Source organism: Seriola lalandi, unplaced genomic scaffold (genome assembly GCF_002814215.2).
Source record: "Seriola lalandi dorsalis isolate HSWRI2012SDOR001 ecotype SW California unplaced genomic scaffold, Sedor1 jcf7180002054606, whole genome shotgun sequence".
Taxonomy (NCBI): Eukaryota; Metazoa; Chordata; class Actinopteri; order Carangiformes; family Carangidae; genus Seriola; species Seriola lalandi.
Window position 1 is genome coordinate 2,741,758 of NW_019525159.1, and position 19,220 is coordinate 2,760,977.

Below are 19,220 nucleotides of genomic sequence, written 5' to 3' on the forward strand. Positions count from 1 at the left end.
ACCCCACCCAAGAACTTCCATTCCCGTCTCCAAAAAGCGTCTCAAAATCTGATTATTCTTGTGTTTCATCAGGTTGAGAGATTTGGCCGATGGCGTATTGGCATTTGACTTCTGATTTATCCTCTCTCCCTCTCAGCTGCAAATGGAGCTCTGCAGCTGGCAGCACTTGCATGAGTAGTATCCGTTTCATTAAATCCTATGCAGAGTATATTGAAGTTTTTCCATCTTTGCCAATTTGTTTACGTGCCGCCACTCTAAATTTCACCACTCTTTGGTGCTGGTGTCATTCTGTCAGAAATGGGTTCAGTGAATTGTTTGTTTTACAGGAGCAAACTACATTATCTTTAATACCTCTGCATTCTCACTGCAAATCCCTGACATAACCCTGTCACAGAACAACTATGTAGCTGCCTGGTGTTTGATGCATAAATGTCAGTCTTTTGTGACCTAAATGGCTGCAGTGACCCTAATTTAGAGATATTATTTTTCTCTTTTTTCACCCCAGCCTCCCCTTTCTTGCCTGTGATAGCGAAAGCCATCACTGGAAAGTATTCCTCTATACTGACACTATGGCCGGCCTGCCTATATGCCATCTTAGTGCCACACCTCTGCACCACTTCCATTAGCTGCCAAGAGGAGTAGATACGTTCTTAGAAGATTAGAAACAGATCTAATGTGACAGCCAAATGGAAAGTCTTAGACACACTTAAAGAGACGGGCCACAACAGAAGAAAAGGAAGAAAAACAGTGAAAAAAAAAAGAAAGAAAGAAAAATCTTCAACCTCCAACCATCTTACTTGCACTCCTTGTGGAGTTTTAAAATATAATTTCTTTCAAAGTGGAAAAGGGATCCTATTACAGCCCTGTGTCCCAAAAAATGACATTCATATACTAATGATTTGTTATGTTTTATAGGAAATGCTGCCGCTTGGATTACAGTTTTGAATGAATATGTTCATATCTTGAAACCATTGGCAACAAATCTTTATACTGGATAATGTATTTCAACATAATTCATTTTTGCTTTCCTTTACAGTTATTCTTAAATCTCGGCGAAGACAGGAGGAAATTGTGTGACAACGAGTGGGTCAACAAAACATTGGATTTTGCCATGTGAGACAGCTGTCGTTGTTGTAGGTGAAACTAGGGAATTTTCTTAACACTCACCAAGTCATTTTCATGCTTAAACCTCACCGAACCTTAACCGTAGCTTTGCACGACCAGAAAACACTCCTATGTTTGAAATGAAGATGAAATCTGAAATGTATTTGTTTTGGAAGGCACTGACAAATGATGATGTTCTGCCAATAGGGGCGTCAGATCAGCAAGGCAAACGTTAGCATCCAAGCTCAAAGTCCTGAGCTTTGGACTCCCAGCCAAGAGCTCTGACCTCCTTGCTATGCCTTCTCCGCAGCACAGGAATGTTGCACTTGCGGGATTGGAAAAAAATGGGAAGGTAATCAGGGCAGCAATTATGTTTCCTTTTAAAGCATATCTGGAAATCTGAATAAACACATATTGTGTAAGAGTTTCTCGTGTATCCACTGTTCTCGGTCGTAAGAGAACATGTGACAATGTGAGTGAGCATCTGTGCCGATTCACATTTGCTTATGCTTTGCCTGAAAAGATTCAACACCCTCTCATTACTTCACACTTCAGTGCACACTTCCTCCACTCTGCTTTAGCCAACAAAGCAACAGGCCTTTATTGTGACACACTGTGTCTGCCTTCTCCCCTCATCTCTTTATGAAAACACACTCTGACCCTCACCGCCCTCCATCAGCAGCCCCACTGATCAAAGACACTGACATTACAACTAAATGTAGAACAAGCACCTGCCACCACTGTGCCCCAAAGTGTATGCATTATGTTTGTTTCTTGATTTATGCATGTGCAAGTGTATGCGGGTGTGTTTGCTACTTGTTTGTCTGTGTGTGTGTGGGTGTGTGTGCACGTGTGTGTGTGTGTGTGTGTGTACTGTATGTGTGTATGAGTGCTTGTGCTTATTATTTCACATACACACCTAGTGCACACATACACACATACACACAGGCATTCAGGTTTTTCTTTTTTTTTTTTGTGTGGCCCCAATTGCATCCTGCCATTGTTGCAGCAGCTGAAGCCATGGCACAAAGCATCAGGGAAGAGCTGGTTAATGCTCAAACATGTATTCATCACATACATCTTTGTATTTGTGAAATTAGTACTTAGCATACTAAGTGCTTATTGCCATTATCTTTAATCTGGAATTACATGAAGCTAAATAAATGAACCATAGAAGTGGTCGTTTGTGGAGGTGTCATTTAAACCTGGCCACCATTCATGGTGAAGCTCCTATGAACTTGGCCTCCGTTACATATTAATGCCACTGCTCAGTTCTCAGGTTGCCTGGGCAGCCAACTAAAAGCAATTCATGGCTCCCCAACATTTTTTTTCTTTTTTCAAGAATGACCATTGTGCAATCACAAAGCGTGCAGGCAATTGAATGTCCTTTCACATTTTGTGATGAATTGGCTGTACTCCTCGTGTCCATGGGTTTTATTTGGCTCCACTGGACAGAGTCTTCCTTTTGCACTAACTGCTTTGCTCTTTCGTGATAACTCTGGAGAACCTCCAAACATCTGAGCCCAGCAGAGACAAGTCTGATGAGGGAAACTGAGGAAAGGTAGCAGTAAAATGGGGATACACTTTGTAATAATTACCAACCCTTGCAGCATTTGGCTGGTATTGGTTTTTTCTTGTGAGTCTATGTGTCTCATCATGGAAAAATGTGGTCCCGTAGACACATACTAAAGTGGTACCGAGATAGTTTTGTAAATTTTGGCAGGTTCTTTTATGTCTGTGGACAATTTTTGTCACAGCAATAGTGACTGACATCCGTGCAAGATACAGTCACGAAACATTGGTGAGTATGCAAAGGTTTGCTAGGGTCTGCATGACACAATTTCGTAATCGGAGGTTTACGTGAGGCTCTGGTACGGACATCCGCGTACCCACTAATTTGTTTTGTCACTCTGCTACAAACTGACCAACTGAAGTAAAACAAATATGCGTGCACATATGTGGAATACGTACACAACGTGAAAACAGTTGTGAGTCTGTGGTGTCCGCAGATATCTGTGTACGCGTCCACAAGAGAGTGTAACTGACGCCTTACAGGTTCAAGGACGTGTTCGAAGATGGGTGTGGTCCATGTGGTAATGACTACTGAGTACTCATGGGTTGGAACCACCCTGACCTCTGCACACTGACTTTCCAGTTGACTAGGAAACATCACTTCCTGCATTGGCACTGCATGTTGGCATTGGATTTAACTTGTAAATTGTGGAGTCCATGTTTCAATGCCTTTTCTCAAATGCATGCCGGGATGATCTCCATCCAATATCTATGTACTGCAGGAGAACTGTCCTGTTCTCCTGTGCAGACCACTGGACGCTGAATATTATGAGGCAACATAAAATAAAGGAACCTTTACTTTTCAGGATTAGTTTTTCACCCTTTAAAACTGCTACTACCACTATTACAATAAGAGGAGATGATTTGTGACCTAGGAGTGCTGTTTGGGAAAAGGTTATGAAATATTATGGTGCAGTGGAAGAAGTTTCTGCTATACTATCAAAAATAACTTTCCTAAAAATATGTAATTCATTTTTGTTGTCATCACTAGAAAGGCAACTAGTGGAGAGAATTTCCATTGCTACTGTTGCCATGCATCCAGTATTACCATGACTGTATCCTAATCTTTCTTGCTCCTCCCACTAAGTGGAAGAGAAAGTGGCACAGGAGGAAATGAGAGTGAAGAAGAGTAGAGTAAAAGTGGGCACACAGGAGGCTAAAAGCATTTTTTCCTTTTTTCTCCCACCCCTTGTCGTCCTACTTCAGGCCTTGTGGAGATAATGAGGGCCTTGGCTTTGTAAACATTATTTCTGGCATATTGCAGCTGCCATCAGCTTATTTATGGCCTGAATTTTAATAATCTGGGAGCTAATACGCTTCAGAAAGAACGAAAACACACAGTAAAGCCTGAGTACAGCCAAACATTGCTTTCCTACCCTCAGCAAGGAGGCCACTCAACAGGAACATCAAACGCTTGCTCTCTCGTGCCTGGCCCACGTTAATTGTACATCCATTGTTCCCACATAGGTCCCTGGGAAACCAAAGAAGGAGAAAATGGGCAGAGAAAAGAGAGAGAGAGAGAGCGAGAGAGAGAGTAATGAGTCTGAAGCTGAATAAACACGTTTAAAAACAATATCAATCCGACAAAGGTTTTGATGCCTTCCCCTGGGCTCTCTATAGCATGTATCCCCATCCTTCACCTTAATAACAAAAGAGGTCTTGTTAGAACAGACGTGTTCTACACAAATGCACATTCAGTATACACATTGACATACATAAATGACCCCGCCAGATCTCCCGTACAGACTGGACCAGAGAATATTTATGTGACGTGTTGCTTTGCAAATGCGACAGATTTCTGACAAGAATATATAATGGACCTTACAGTCTTTTGTAGAGGAAGCTGAGGAGGAGGATGATCCTGGAATTTGACATGAAGTCTGGCTATTTTATTTAACATCGGCCTGTTTCCTTTCATGTGTTGACTGTATAGATTCTTTTTATGGCTCCAAAGGGAGCTACGCAAAATCGGATAAATTGCCTTGAGTGATGTCAGTTGAGTCAGCGTTGGCTGGGTCAGAGGACTACAAGTCTGAAAATGAAAAGTAAACTTAACAGACCTCTGCAGCCCGCTCCTTATTTACATTAGCCACCGCTAGCGTAACAAAAGAGGCCACAAGGGGGCAGTAAATTACAGATCCTTGATGGGACAGAGCGCTGTTCTGAGACGTAAAAGAAATTCTGCACTTCTGTATGAAATTCTGTAATTGATGTCTGTATTTAGCTTTAACTGGTCGAGCACTTCTTGCCTTGTTTCTCCTACTGGCACACCACCGGCTTAAAATAAGTATTTACTCACAGTTTGGGCTAACGTTACTGCCTCACTAAGGGTAGGAGACCATCATTTGGTCATTTGATTAGTGAACTTTAATGGTTGGTTAGGGTTGGTTGAAAGACACCAATACTGACTGTCAGTTGATTAAGGGAAACAAACAGCTGTCTCCAGTGGCAACATCCTGCATGGCGTAATTTTTCTTGGGCCGACTCTCTCACAGCCTTTATTATTGCTATTGTATTATTGTTATTGTCTGTTATCGTCTCAGGAGATTATTTAACTAGTTAATAATCACTGACAATTTATTGGTTTTAGATTAATATTGCATGTCTGCACAAGAATAACATCACCAATGGAATAAAATCACCAACATTACAGGCTAACAATATAGTAATCGTGGCCATAGTGACTTGACAATGAACTGAACTGTATTCCTGCTTAATGTGTGTGGATAAGAAAAGAAAAGAGGGGTTTTTGCTTCCTAATACAGAAACCCATCGAGGCAAGTACAAGAAGCAGATATGCAGACATGAGACGTAATTCACTGCTAAAGAGCATGAGGTGTCAAAAAAATATTTCCCAGCAAAAAGACAGTAAGCCAGTAACTATACAGCTGCCTGTCTCTGATTCTGCCACGCAGGCTGAGAGTGAACAACCTAACAGGCAGTCGTCAGCAGGACCAAGGTGAGTGCAAGTTTAAAGGGCAGGGTTCAGAAAAGTAACCGACCCCGTCCCGCCTCACACACTCCCTAGCTGTCCATATTTACGAGGTGTAATTTTTATGCGAGCGCCAGGCAACAACAGGTTTAAGAGGGCCAGTGTAACCTTCCTGGGGCCCGGGGTGACCTGCACCCCGGCTACAATAGTTTCCCTGGGCCACAATTAGGACCAGGGCTTCACTGAGTCACCCCAGCGTCATGCTTCCATGGAGCCTCAGTCTGGCCCCATCTCTCCCCCTCTCTAGCCTACGAGCTGGCTTTGTAACAGTCACATCTCTCCGCTCTCACCAGGCAAGTGAAGAGTTCATACTTAAAATAAGCTTTGGATAGCTAGTCGGACATTTACAGCATCATACTGTAAGAAGAAAAACCTGGGAAAGGGAGACCAAGAAAGCTTAAAAGTGAGAAAAGAAAAAAAGAGCATGAATCCATCTTTACTCTCTAGGCATTTTCCTTTACTTCTTCCTCCCACCCATCTTTCTCTCTCCCTTTCTCTATTTCTATCTCCCCGGCTTGGTGAGCTGTGACAGTTGCTGCGATGCCCGGCGACACAGTGAATATGCAGCAGGGGCTCACTGGGTCTGGCCACACAGACTTGTCACCACCATTCAGCATCAAACCCCAAACTACCAATTAACTCCTGAGCCCACCCCCACCTGCCTGAAGGCACAGTGACCTGCCCCCCCCTCTCTTCAGTCTGCTCCATTCGACAAAACACTAACCCCCACCGCCTCGCAACCCTCGCTCCGTACTCTCTAAACATGCCCCATGAGATGCCCTGTGACTCCATGACATACAGATGCTTAGAGATATTCTTCCCCATCTGTGTGTGTCTGTCCGTCTTTCAGACCCCTGAACTTTACAAAAGAGGGTAAAGTCAATTTGTCTGTGCTTCTTCCAGGCAGAGCCCAGTGTGGCTATAACAACTTATCATTTAAGGGTAACAGAAAAAAGACCCACTGTCTTTGGCACGGACGCTCAAGAAGCTATATGTCCTCAATTAATGTTTGCAGTTTTCCAAAAATGTTTTTGTCAACATCTCCCTTTTTCTCCCTTTTGGTGTAGTGGTAAAAGAAAAATGAATAGCTGGGGATACTGGGCTGGATACTGGTCCCCTGTCCATTCATTTGTGCCTGAATGCCAAGAACTGTAAGTCATAAAAAAAAAAATTAAAGTCCATCAGAAATTGCTCACCACGCTGGAGCATGTCTGGTGAGGAACTGTGTTGCAGCAGTTTCATTACACCTATAAAACACTATATTAGTGTGAGCAGTTCAGGTGCTTATTAAAATCATGAAAGCACAAACAAGCGGTCATGTTTTATTTTCTTTAGGCTTCCATTATGCATCCATTATATTGTTTTACTGGAATACATCTGACATTTGAACGTTACTTGATAATCGAATTCCATATACCTTAGCTACTTACCTTTGCTACCTTCAGGCTCTGCAGCAGCTACAGTAAAAGGCTAAATTCGGTTAAAATGTATCTGTCACCTGTCAGTTAAAGTTACCTGTTCGCTCTGACTCCCCAGGCTCCTGCTGTCTCTGTTTCTGGTCTTGGCCCGCTCTTTTATCTCCTCCTCCTGCACTCAAGTAGCAAAGAACATCTCAAATTTAAAATTGTGTAAACAGTGTAGTCTGCGATGTCTTGTCCTTTCAGTTTCTGTCTGTTCAGATACTAATGGTGAAGCAGCACGGAAGGACAAATGCAAACTGTTTTATATTCTGTTTATCTTTTATATACAGCACTAATAATGTTAGTCTATAATTTTCACTGTGTAATATACAGTAGGCCTACTTTGAATGTCCACTAGCTGAGAGTTAGCTGTGGCTCTCTACACAGTTTCCGTGAAATCATCAGCCTTGACTGCTGGGAGGAGAATGTTTGACCTAAAGTATCATGAGCAAACAGCTCATTCTGCAGTTCTGCAGGGCTCAGCCTCTTCCCTGTCCCACAGGGGACACTCTGCATTAACATGGACACGTCACATTGCGGAAGATGACACACTCCCATAGCTGCAGTACTGGCCGCAGCTCCTATATGCCTCCACCCCCCCCCCCCCCCCCCCCCCATCATCACCCAAGAGGTCATCCCCCGAGCAATCAGCAATCCCTTTCACCTTCTGTGTGGCCCTAATTACAGGATCACTGGGCTCGGAGAAATGCTTCCTCGCTGTGTCATGTTGGAACCTCTCAGTCCTCCTCATATTCTGATGGTTGTTTATCACAGAATCAGAAAGCATGACGGTTTTGCTGTGTGTGCACACCACATCTGTGAACATATGGGTACAGGCGGCTGTGTGCGTGAAGCATGTTTTGCAGAGTCTTGTAATTTTAAGTGTGTGCATCCACAGTTTCCATTTATTGGCGGGCAGCTGTTGGCGGACAAAGCCTGGTGAAACTAGTGTAAACAGTTATTGATGAGTCCTCGGAAGAGTGGGGCCCTCTTGATATAAGCTTACAGTGTCCTCACCTGTTTATACTCACTCATCATACAAAAAAAAAAAAGAGGGCGAGGAGAGGCCCTTGAAAGAGTGTGTCATGAACAAATCACTAAGTCTCTTTGATCATTAAGAAACAGAAATTAATTTTTTAATTAATTAATTTCTGCCACAAATGTAAAATAATGCCTCATTAAAGGTTCAGGTTTGAGACAGGATCCACTTTTTTGGTGTAGATGCATGTTGACAATGCTGAAGCACCTTAATAACTTGACAATTGTTGCTTACCCTGAGTTTGTTTAAAAACCTGTATGATCTGACCACTCATGTCTCTTATCCTATCCTCTTATTATTACCAATAGGAATGATGGTCAAAACCATATAAATATGATCAGAGACTTAATAAACGATCTTTATATCGAATTGTGATTCTTCACTCTGACACTAATGGTGACTTTTCCCTGCCTGATTATTTATTATGTTTTATCTTCCCGACTAATGTGTCCATGTGATTCATAGGAGGCATGCGCTAGGTCAGTTGTTCACAGTACAATGGTGAGATGAGATATGTTTAGCTTTGTGACATAAGGGTCTTCCCAGCGTGCTACACTGTACAGCTTCCTGTGACACATCAGTTACATTAGTCATCCGAAGCGGTAAGTGCAGCTGGCATTAACCTTTCGATGTGATGGGGGTAAGATTATCAGAACACAATCAAGAGCGAAAACTTGCCCATTTCACTCTGAAAAAGACTTATCTTAGGAAGTCCAAGGTCGTGGTAATCTCAGCTGCTCAGCTTCTGCCATTTACCATCTGTGGGAGTTGAACCGGAGAAAGGTGACGAGGCGTTTTATCAAATTCGGACACCTCTGCTGACAGTACAACAATGGAATCCAGATTTCTCCTCCCATCTGTGGACACATGATATCGAGAGCGTGAGCTTTCACTTTATGCATATCCTCTCATCTCCACCAAGCTCCACAAATCACCTGCCAGCTCTCCGGCAATCACCAAAAGGGTCAAAGGGCATCTCCTCATGCTTGTCACTCACAGCAGTGTCCAATTTGAAGTCCTGGGCTGCCCCGAGTACTGTGGTCCAGGTTGAGAGAGTGAGAAAAAACAACACACAGTGGCTAAAAAGGGAAACAGGAAGTTAGATACAATAGAGGAGACCTTTGATCCATGATGAGGGGGAAGACTTCCCCTCTGGGTGCAAACTATTAATGTGAAAGTGACTCTGCCCATTGCACATTTGTTACAGCAAATAATGGGCCTAAAATTAGCACACAATGGCAGGCAGACGGGCGACACTTGCACCCAGCCATGTGCAGGAAGGGAGCGGGAGGTAATTGTATAAAAATGAGTGATTTGTAGGGGTCGGGGCTGGTTAGGAGCGCCGGCCGGTCGGCATCTAAGGGCAAAGGAGGAGAGCGAAGACAGAGGTTGAGATGACAGACTTTGATGATTGGGCTCCTGAAGCAGTCCTTTCATGTTACTGTAGCCGTGTGAGAGCAGTAGGTGTGCAAATCTGTTGCTGCTTAAAGTGGGCGTTTGTAAATCTCTTCTTTGTGTTGTCACTGTAGGTACAGTACATATCCATAGAAACCAAAGAGAAGGTCAATGGCCTTAGTTAGGTGCCATTCCCACAACAACATTATGAGAATATTGGATTGGAATAATATAGTGCTTGTCCTGTAAAAAGCTGGAGTAGATAGACATTTAGATTTGAGCAATGAATGTTTGATTATGCCCCTGTTTTTTTAGGAAAACATCCAGTTAATTGCATAAGTAATGAGAAGAAACCGAAAACAAGTTTCAGTTTTACAAAAGCCGAACAATGCAGTGTCATAGGAACTATAATCGTCAGGAGACCTAGAGACCTCCATTATATCCGGCATGGATTTGGACACAGTCTGCTCGCCACCAGTACACAGCAGTGGATAACAAGCAGCAGCAGCAGCAGCAGAGATCCCGTTTAGTTGAAAGACAAGCTCTAAAAAGGCCTCAGAACCACTGTTCCTCTAACAAAAACAACAATTACAAAACCCTGATGGAAAGCGGATTTGATTTGCGAAGGTTTTACAAGGCCAAGTGGAGAAAGAGAGGGTGCGAGCGAGAAAGTGGTCTGTTGTGCATTAACTTTTTTTGGACAGCAAAGAGTTTTTTCCCAGGTGCTGAGGGATTCCAGAAATGCTTATGTGTTACTATGTGCTTGTGTTTGTTTGTACACACACACACACACACACACACACACACACACACACACACACACACACACACACACAAACACACACACATGTTTTTTTATGATTTATCAATGTAGCCTAAAGAGCAGTGTTGAAAGATAGGTCATCTGTGAGTGTGCACACACATAATACATGTGCACAATACAAGTACCAAAGTAAAGTAAACCCCCAACCTCGCCTTTGATACCACTTGTTCCTCTTTTTAGTTTTAAGAGACTAGCCAGCAGCAGGGATTATAAGATCTAATTTCCAGTGAGCACTGGTTACTGAAAATGTCTATATAAGGATGCCCGCAAACTGTGCATGCGTACACAAACACACCAACTGAATCACCAGCACAAAGATACGTGAGGCTGTAAGTTGTTTGTTTATGTTGGTGGATGTAAAACTGTTAAACGTGAGGCCAAGAAGCTGCAGTGCCATGTGAAGTTTCAGTCTCCTCCAGCTGAGAAAAAGCCCTGAGGTAGACGAACCCCTACTGAGGACACTTTCCATGACCTCCTGTAATGAGAGCGGCGAAGTATGTGGCGCAGTTTGGTTGTGGAGGCAGACAATAGGGTCTGCTGGGGATCATAAAATACCTGTACCAGACTGATTAGGAAGAAAGCAAATATTCATTGTTACGCACTCACGGGTGTATCGCTATTAACTGGCTACAATTTACTGGCAATGATATAAAAAGGGGTGTTTGTTTTCCCCGAGTTTCGACATCAGCTGACCTTTTGTCCTCAGATCAGTTTTATGTACTAAAACTTAAGCAATAGATAGATAGATAGATAGATAGATAGATAGATAGATTTTTAATGCAATGACAGTGCAATGAGACAGAATATTCTGAATGTTGAGACAGAGAGACAGAGAAACAGAGAGAGAGAGAGACAGAGAGAGAGAGAGAGAGAGAGAGGTGGAGGAAAACAGTGTCCCCAGCTGGTTTTGGCTATCTAATAAACATGTAAACACTGCGTTCTCTACCTCATTAGGTGATTGCAGAGGCCGCTTGCTCTCCATAAATCAGGGCCCAGGTTATCAAGGCCTCTGATCTTAACTGTAGTGGGCGCCCAGCTGTCTACAGCCGCACTGACAAGGAACAGCAGGCTTGGAGGAATCCAATTCCCCACCTCTCCCACCTTTCTCATTTTGCAAATAAAAGAGGAGATACGCTCGTAAGTGCATGAGTACACGTTAACTGGACATCGAACTCAAGGTATGTTGTTTGTTGGACTGGGATACTGACATTATATAATGCCTCTTTTACTAATGTCAGGTGAGCTTTATTGCTAGAGCAGTGTCGCTTGCCGTGTTTTTTTCCAGTAGATCCCAGAGGTGTTACTGCATGGCAACGACAAACAATCGCCTTCATCACTGTTGTGAGAAAAGCGCAATCTCCAGAGAGCAAGCTTGAGTGAAAGACGAAAAAAAAGTTAAAAGAATGAAAAACGGCTGTGTGAGTTTTACTTCAACCGCCTCTCATGCCACCATAAAGGTTACTACATACCAGGTTCAAGCGCAGTATCACTCTCTGATTCGCTAATGTAAAACACACTTGTGTGCTGTGCGCTAGTCAGCCTACTAAACGTTAAAGTACTAACTTTCCATAGGCTCAAGGCATCTTCAAGACCGTCGGCTTCAGTCTCCTCTGTTGTTTCCTTGTCGTTGACGGAATATTTCCTATGCATAGAAAATGTGTTCATTTAAATAAAATATTGACAGTGAAACAATAAAGAATTCAATCACATGTCAAGTACAGAACTTGCACAGGGATCACCAATGAAGCTAAACTAATTAGATTTAAATTATGGTCTGAAAATAATTCCAAGATGGTTTCACAAATTGCCTGTAATTAAGAGCCGTAAAGTTTTTATTGCCACAATGCAAATAAAAGAGTGTCACATTGTCACATTGCCTCGGCTGCAAATCTGACGTCAAAATCTCCACAGCTGATTGAAATATTGAAGCGAACGGAAACAAAAATAATGACGGAAACACAATGTGCGAAAGATAAATGATCTAATAAAACCAGCGATTATGTGCTGATGAAAGGATATGTCGTTAACAGATCCAACGGAAAGGACAGGTGGGATCAACGCTTCTCCTCCTGTTAGTGAGGTTTTGCAATTTCAGTTATCTATCGCCAAATATATTAGTATATATATAGTAGTTGGGTACGTTGGCTGCAGGAGAAGCCAGTAGGAAGTGAAAGTGTTAAGAGTTGTTGAAGATGCAGGGGCCTTCTCAGAGCTGGAAATCTGTCTAAGAGCTGTAGATCCTTTTGGGCCTGCCTTGGGTTGAGAACCCCCCCCCCCCCCCCCCCCTCTGTGGACTTAAAATTCAGGGCTCAGGTTTCTGGGCAAAGGGTGCGGAAGGAACCTTTCTCTAAGTTGAGCCCATGAGACCTTGTCATTAGCTGATTCAGTAACAGGTGGATGGGAATGTTAACTGCCCACAATGATGGAGCCATTCCACTAGATGTTTAGTTCGAGGGTACAAGTAACCTTAGTCTATGAAGCATGCAAGGTTACTGCAGCAGTGAGGGGGACACACTGCTGTTTATCCTATTTGATACAGATTTGAAATGTGACCCAGAATTCCCAGTCATATTTTGGGCCATAGTGAAACAGCAAAAGGCAACCAAAAGGAATTAACTGTGTCAGCATGATCTAGAAGTGCATTTAGTCCCCAGACCTTAGTCCACCATATTTTATTAAAACCTGGGTGGAGTTTCCATTTGAAATCAGAGCACAGTAACTAAGCCACCATAACGTTCGAGGGATAAAGTCAGCATAAACATGGATAAAAGAAATAAAACCACAAAATAATCAAATATTATAATAAAAAACAGATTTAGGATTGAGTTGTGCCAAACCTCTGCACCAGATGTGATATCATTCAGCAGATATTTTCTTTATACTTGTTGATGTATACCAGTTATTTCAGTAGCAATCCAGGTAAGTCACGACACTATGACTGCCAGAAAGAATATATTACAAAGGTTCTGACCAGTATTGGCAGATATCATATCTTGAGAAATGAGCCCCATTTACATTTACTCATTGGGCAGACGCTTTTATCAAACACGACTTTCAAGTGAGGGATATTACTAAAGCTTCAGTACAGTAGGAAACCTTGGCGTAAATACTCGATCTATTTAATAAGTGCAAGGAAATCAAGTAAAGAGGTGCACCAAAAGTGCATAGTGCAACTGTATAATAAATACACATGCTGTGTGCACCTATTCTGGTCATGCCATTCTTTATATAGTGGAAAGGGCAAGGAAACCCATTTAAAGTGCCGGGGGCATATGAGGCATAAATGTAAAGCTCTATCAGCTGATAATCAAACAGCATTCGGTGGTGGAGCTCCTATCATAAACTTGAATTTCATCTTTTTACAGCTTGTAAGCTTTGGGTAACACACTAAAGCACCTTTTCTATTTGGAGTCTGTTGTGACAAGTCGCATGAAAAATGCTTTTCATTAGTCTGTATTATTTACAGCGTTGCTGGTAGATGTACACAAAGCAGCAGCACTCACCCTTTAAGTGCCCTGGGATTTGTTTACATAAGGAATAGCATTCACTTCACTTGCCACAACTACATTTTCTGTGCAATAATAATATTACTCTTACCCCTGGCCATGCTGGTCAAAAGTGTGGATCTATTTGCTATTGCAGCCTCCACAATATAAAGCTAAGAGAAAACGCATAAGCTAAGAAAGCAATACAGAATGGAAAATTTGATATGTTTAGAAACATGCAGATAAATATCTGTTCATGAGTGAGTCCAAAGCTGCAGCACAGACATTTGTCAGACAAGATCTATCAAAGTAGATAGCCCTTAGCCCTTGATGAAACCCTTTTATACTGTAACTTACAATCTTTGTTACAAGCTGATTCCTTCAGTACTGTAAAAACAGAACTGTTTAAAATGCACCATGCTTTGCAATGCTATCTCATACTATTCTACATTGCATGTAAAAGAAAATTAATTTTACATTCAAGAAATTTTATTTCTTAAGTTTTTCGTCGATTTGAACAACTGCTATGACAAGAACTACCCTCGTGATGGCAATGCCGATATTGGCCTGAATCGTTCCACTAACATTGCTTCATTATGCGCTTGATGGCTGAGCACAGATGTTGGCCTGGCAGAAAATGAAGACTATGATTGTAATCTGGTCTTCTCTCATTACTCACTTAACGCTGTAAAAGTGTTGTGGCAGAGAGGTGAAACAAAAGAGAGAAGAGAAGAGAAGAGAAGAGAAGAGAAGAGAAGAGAAGAGAAGAGAAGAGAAGAGAAGAGAAGAGAAGAACCACAGTTGAGCAGAGAGCAGGCCAGATGAGCCACTCTCGGTGTGATTAGTCGAGCTGGTGGAGGTGAAGTTAACAGCTATTGACAGGCCAGGCAGGCCGCGGCTACTCTTCACCTCTAATCAGCCTTAGCCTTTAATCAAGTCCGAGGCTGGGACACAATCTCCAAACTACTGATGAACGGCACTATTGGATTACCTCATGACCTGGATATGAGCTAAACTTATGCACAACTAACAAAATGCACAAGTACTCAAAATATATTCACTGAAGCTGAAGCCAGCTACGCATGATTTTAACCATCAACGAAAAAGCATTTACATGCATCCCCCTTCCGCGTTTGTGCCAGCTCCTGATGTTTTTTAGTAACGAATAGAGTCTGCTGCTGCGGCTGGCAACATGTAATGTGTGTAATTTGATGGGAAGCTGCAGAACAAGGAAGCAGGGAATATGCCGGCCACATCTTTAACCTATTGAGGCAGGATGATGTCATGATTAGAAGAGGAAATTGGGATCCCTCCAGAACCTAAACACCCCAAGGCTGTCGGGCCAGCCATCCAGACGGCTGGAGGGAGGGAGACAGAGCCAGGGAGAGGGAGAGAGAGAGAGAGAAGGAGACAGAGGGAAGAAAAAAAAGAGAGAGATGAGGGCTTGGGTTGACCCACAGTGTCAAGATCAAAGCGTAGCACCACTTGGCTGACAAGGAGGGGAACACTCCAGGGATAAGTGTGTGTATATGTGTTTGTGCATGTGGGTAATATGTCTGCCGTGGAGCTCATCCAGCGTACCCACCTTTTCACCCAGACCTCATGTCAAATATGCCACACTATTAAATATATCTAGTCTTATCTCTCTTCTCCTTTCCTCTTTGACTGATTCATTGTTTCCCATGTGCGCGCACACACACACACACATACACACACACACACGCCTCACATACGAACTCGCTCCGTTAAGCAAATCAGGCTGCGATGCTCTTCATGGCCTCCCTCCCTCACAGTGGTGAGACACTGAGAGGTGATGAGGTGAAGGAGACAGAGAGCAGAGACGGGAGAGGAAAGAGAGCCAGAGAAAGAGAGCAACAGAGAGAGGAATTGTACTTCTTTGCACACATACTCGGGAAAGATCCTCTCTCTCGCACGGCCCCACAACACTCGCACATATACTGTATAATCACATGTGTGAAATCCCTAAATGATCCGACCAAAGTGCTCTCGGTTGAGATCCTGAGAAGAACAACTGACTGGGCTGTAATGATCAGGGGTGTTTTGACATTTGTTGGTTCTTAGCAACACTAAATCTCTCTCATACCGTGATCACTGGAGCAATTATCTCCTCCTTGTCCGAGAACTCAGCTGAGTTGAACTGGAGCGGGGCCAAGATGGGCACAAGGGATTCTGCCTGAACACACACTATAGTCAAAACACTATAGCCATTTATTCACCCTTTATCAGGTCCCTGGATTTTTGTTGTTTTCACATAGTCCACCCGACCAGAAGCAGTTTTTCTGTTTCTCTGAGTCCAGCAGCAGGAAAGCCCCAGATGTGCTTTCCCAGATGTACTTCTTCATTTTTTTCTTGGTATGGTGATAGCGGTAGTTTATCACTCAAAAGGTCATGTCCAAAAAATGAACTCTGTACCAGCAGAAAAAGAAAGAGAGCTATTCAGAAGCAGGTTGTTCGAGAGGCAACTGACATGTGTAGACGTGACCTACGTACGGTGTTCATATTAGGACATCCTCAGGTCTCAGAGTCAGGTGTCAGACCTCAGATGAAAAAGCACCAGTTCTCAGGAAGGGTCTAGGTGCAGCGCTCATATCCGGACAGTATGATCAGGCCGGGGCAGGTGACTGTGAGATACTGAAAGAGAGATAGTGGTTCCCTCCTTCAGTTTGTGACCGCATGCTTCCCATCACAACCTCTCGTAAATCACTTCCCTGTCGATCTATAGCTTTGGGCCTTTTTCTGTTTTGGGTGTGTTGAAACAAGTCCAGCCTCGCCCCGAGGCCAAGGCAGTGAGGGAATCACTTAAAGAGCTTTAAGGGCTCATATTTCCTCCCTTTGCCACATAGAATTTGACTTGCCTTATGACCTTCAACACTGTGAAATGTGTTCCCGCCTCCAACTAAAACAAACAAAACATAATTCTTCATCATCATCTTCTTCGACAAGCTGAGCAAGGATGATGAGCAAGGGAGAGAGAGAGAGAGAGAGAGACAGCGAAGTGGTTCGCGGGAAGGAATGACCCTTGGTTGCAATTGTGGGTATGTTTTGTGTGTGTGTGTGTGTGTGTGTGTGTATGTGTGTGTGTGTGTGTGTGTGTGTGTGTGGGGGGGGTATTGCAGGTGTTAAGCTGTGTGTCAGTCACAGAGCTGATTTAGAGGCTCACATACAGCTTAAAAGCAAGTTCATTCACTCTTTCTGTAAACATGCCATTCTTCTCTGACAAGGGAGCAAATCTGCAGGTGATGATTTAGGGAAGAAGATGTAGCTGGGTCAGTTTGGGTGTTGCTTGCAGGCACTCAGTGAGTACTGTGTGTTTTTGGCCAGTGCTGTGAAAAAGACGGGAACCTTGACACTTCAGAGATGGGAAAGCGGAGTCGTAGTAGTCAATCATTATCATGCTGCCAGTGTCTTTCAAAATCACAGCGAGTTCAGTAGCTAACATTTCAAAGGAGAGCCGGCTGTGTGTCTAATGATGAGTTATGGCAATCTCACGGCGTCAGTTCACATGGCATCGTAGCAATGTTGACTTCATCACTGATGGACAGAAAAAATAACCACATTTCGAAGTCAATTTACTTTTCTTTCTCTTTTTTTTTTTATGGATATTAATCACACAAAACTGATGTAATATTTCCCTCAGAGTCTTGGCTCCCCTGCGTGATTATCCAGGCAATGTGGATGCACTTGTGGAGGATATCCAAGACTTTAACTAGCTCTCATCAGAAGTCACCTGATCCCCTTGCGGAAGTGCGTTTTAAGACCCACACTCCCTGGCATCCTGAGTTTGTTTAGGCCAGAACCCTCACTTCCTCCTGGTGTGTGTGTGTGTGTAAATTTAAATACATATGATAGCATAACGTGAATGGCTATGACTGCACTTATGCTGTCAGAATCTCAGTGAATGGTAAGGTGATTGCTCTGATTTCTGTGTGTGTGTGTAAGAGTGTGTTTTTGAATCCGCGGTTGTAAAATGTGTTAGCCCCAGGATGACCCCCGTCTTTTTTTCTATCAGCTAGGCCAATTTCACCTGAGTCTGAGCGGGTTCTGGGTGGGAAATAATAGGCCTGGCACAGCTCTGGAAGCTATTTGCCATCAGCGTGGATTGATTGGAGCCGCAGTCTGGCCCCTGTCAGCCCAGTGTAGGGATAGTGGAGAGAGGTTGCTGGTGAGGTAGAAATTAGTGAGGGGTAGTGTGGGGCATATGGGGCCTCTGGTCTGGTGTCAGGCCTGATTAGGAGGATCCAGGGCCCGTGACACGCTGCAAACAGCGTGCAACCAAAAACTTACACATGTGCGTGAACAGTCATGTGGATACACATATGTACACAGGACATGGTGCCGGGGCCCTCATGGAGAAGCAATCTGTATAGAATAAACTCATCTCAGAGCATTGCTTTGAGGAGAGTATCATCCATTTTTGCTTGAAAGGATTGGCTCAAAGCTACAGGAGACAGGGGACGATGATGGGAAGGAGGAGAGCCAGTGAAGGAATTCTCATTGATTAACCATAGATTCCCGTTTCAGATCAATGCAGGTTGTGTCTGAGGATTTCCTTGGCTGAGGCCTGTGAATGCTCCCCTCCCTGGCAGAGGAGGGGAAAAGGAAATGGATGTAAATGTCGTCGGGATCACAAGAGTAGCTTTTTGTCAGCAAATCAGAGAAAAGCTTTTACGAAAAACGTGACAAGGCTGCCAAATGTAATATCCCTCCTGACATGTGAGTGGAGAGCACTTCAACAGTTAGCCCATCAAAACCCGCTTGATCTCACACTTGTCGCGATTACATGACACATTAAAGCCATTTCAGCGCCAACCCCCCCCCCCCCAACCCTCCTCTTTTTTCCCTCCATCGTCACAGACCTTTTTCACCTGTAGGAATGTCTCCTTTTAATAATATACAGCTGCAGTTTGCAGGTTTGGTAAGACCAGGAAAAGGAAAAGCTCCAGTCCGCACAGCTAGGCACAGCGAGAATAAGTCAACAAGAAACACACTAAATATTGGACAGTAAAAATGATTGGAATTAGTCTGGGCTATGGGGAGAAACAGTAAAATAAAGGGAGTGAGTCTATATGTGGCCTGAAGTAGTTTTGGTAATTTTCAGTCTTAATTCAACCCCATTCATCACAGCCTCCAATACTTTTTGTTAACACAATTAAATCAATTCTCTCATTTCAATTTCGTACAGTGCTTATAGGCATCTGAGGGTGAAGGGTTTATCACATTATTCTCGGTAAATGTAAATAGAGGCTGAGAGGGGATGCAAACAACAACTCGAAAGTCAAATATTAGTTATAACACCTTCATATTACCCAAAAATTACATCTCTAAACAA

The 19,220-nt window shown here is 43.2% G+C and overlaps 1 long non-coding RNA gene across 1 annotated transcript in view; it reads right to left on the reverse strand.

Moving 5' to 3' along the window:
* The window catches only part of LOC111664770 (uncharacterized), a 31,641-nt gene extending 23,935 nt beyond the window's left edge, over positions 1-7,706 (reverse strand). The window contains exons 1-2 of the long non-coding RNA XR_002761453.2: positions 7,184-7,706; positions 4,053-4,147 (exon numbers count right to left, since the gene is read on the reverse strand). This is a non-coding gene — a long non-coding RNA (uncharacterized LOC111664770). The remainder of the gene's footprint in view (positions 1-4,052; positions 4,148-7,183) is intronic.
* Positions 7,707-19,220: the final 11,514 nt, after the last annotated feature.